This window comes from Haplochromis burtoni, unplaced genomic scaffold (genome assembly GCF_018398535.1).
Source record: "Haplochromis burtoni strain Fernald_Lab_line unplaced genomic scaffold, NCSU_Asbu1 Contig_26, whole genome shotgun sequence".
In the NCBI taxonomy this organism is placed as follows: domain Eukaryota; kingdom Metazoa; phylum Chordata; class Actinopteri; order Cichliformes; family Cichlidae; genus Haplochromis; species Haplochromis burtoni.
The window spans coordinates 901,195-902,619 of record NW_024582387.1 but is presented as its reverse complement, the minus strand read 5'-3'; the positions used below and the strand labels follow the sequence as shown (position 1 = coordinate 902,619).

The 1,425-nt window shown below is 39.1% G+C and overlaps 1 long non-coding RNA gene across 1 annotated transcript; it reads left to right on the top strand.

Moving 5' to 3' along the window:
- The first annotated feature begins 70 nt into the window (after positions 1-70).
- Positions 71-558, top strand: LOC106633099. Its single transcript, XR_001336139.2, has 2 exons — positions 71-211; positions 326-558. It is a non-coding gene; the product is annotated as an uncharacterized LOC106633099 (long non-coding RNA).
- The last annotated feature ends 867 nt before the right edge of the window (positions 559-1,425 follow it).

Here is a 1,425-nt window from a genome sequence, read left to right as displayed (position 1 = left end):
CCACCTCCTGTAACTAAAGGGAACTGCAGATTTTACAGTTTTGACTAATCTGGAAATACATACTGAAATGCTTCAGATAAGAAATGAATTTTGACTGAAGACTGATCCAGATTGTTCTCTCGTGCAGCTGTGAATCCTCTTCATAACAGACTGCAGCAGTGGTTCCAGGTGACTGCTCCTGGTCAACATGAGAAAAAAAGACATTTCAAAAGTTTGTATGAAATCCAAATTACATAAATCAAAAACTCAGCTGTTATTATATTTCCACATATTAAGTGTCATTTATTCATATGCTTAATTTTTGCTTTAATATCCTTCACTCCAGCTGCATCCCATCAAACATCTTCTGTGGATCAAACCAACAACACGTACTCGCAGCAGTCCCATGAATCCCAGCATGGCTCTTCCTCATCTAAGGGTCCTTCATCCACTGAATCCTCAGAGGAAGACAAGTAGCACGATGGGACAGAAGATCAGAAACACAAACACTGATCAGATTCTGAAAGAATCTGTCAAATAAAACAGCAGAGCATATAACAGTCATGTTGGCGACCTCACCCCAGTTAGTGCATTTCTTACAATGGTGCAGCTAGCTCTAAACAGGAGTCATAGGAGTATTACAGTGTAAATAAGATTCATACATCTCTGTTAGACCCAGAGTATGTGACTGCTTATAACTGAGGTGGCAAACAGGAAATTTAACCCATGGTCTTTAAAGGACACATAACAGAGAGATGTGGCTACTATGACTACCTGCTCCCAACCAAGTTATATGTTCAGCATAATTTATCATGGATATTTAGCCAGGTAAAAGAATAAAAACAGCCATTGTTGCGACACTTTGACTTTAAATTTGACATGGCACACAAAGACATCCCTTTGTAGTACATATGGCTATCGACATGATTCGTGTGTCACAGTTGAGCCTATGTCCCAGCTACTGCAGTTCCAGCACAAGAGCTGTTGTTGTGTGTGTGTGTGTGCATAATAAAGTGCAGTAAACCTGGAAATCATCAAGAAAATAAACAGCTATTTGTTGATGATATCAGAATCCTTTTATGGCCATCATAATTATTGTGAACCAAAAACAGATAAAAACAATTTCACAAAAAGCAAAACTACTTGTAAAACACACAAAGCCTAGTTCACCAACAACTGATGACAAAATAACACGCAAGGTCAGGTTCCAATGCATTACATGTATTTGGCATTTTGTAATAAGGGTAAAAATAGGTATCAACACTCGGCCCACATCAAACCAATTCAGCCCTGGCTTTATAACTGAATCAAAACACCCTGCCTGGAGCATGAGTTTTCAGCTGAATAATCCTTCTGCCCTGCTTCCTTCGAATGGCTTAACAATGACTCCAGACCAAACATGTGACTCAAACCACTCCAGATACATTCCCCTTTAAGCTCTAATAA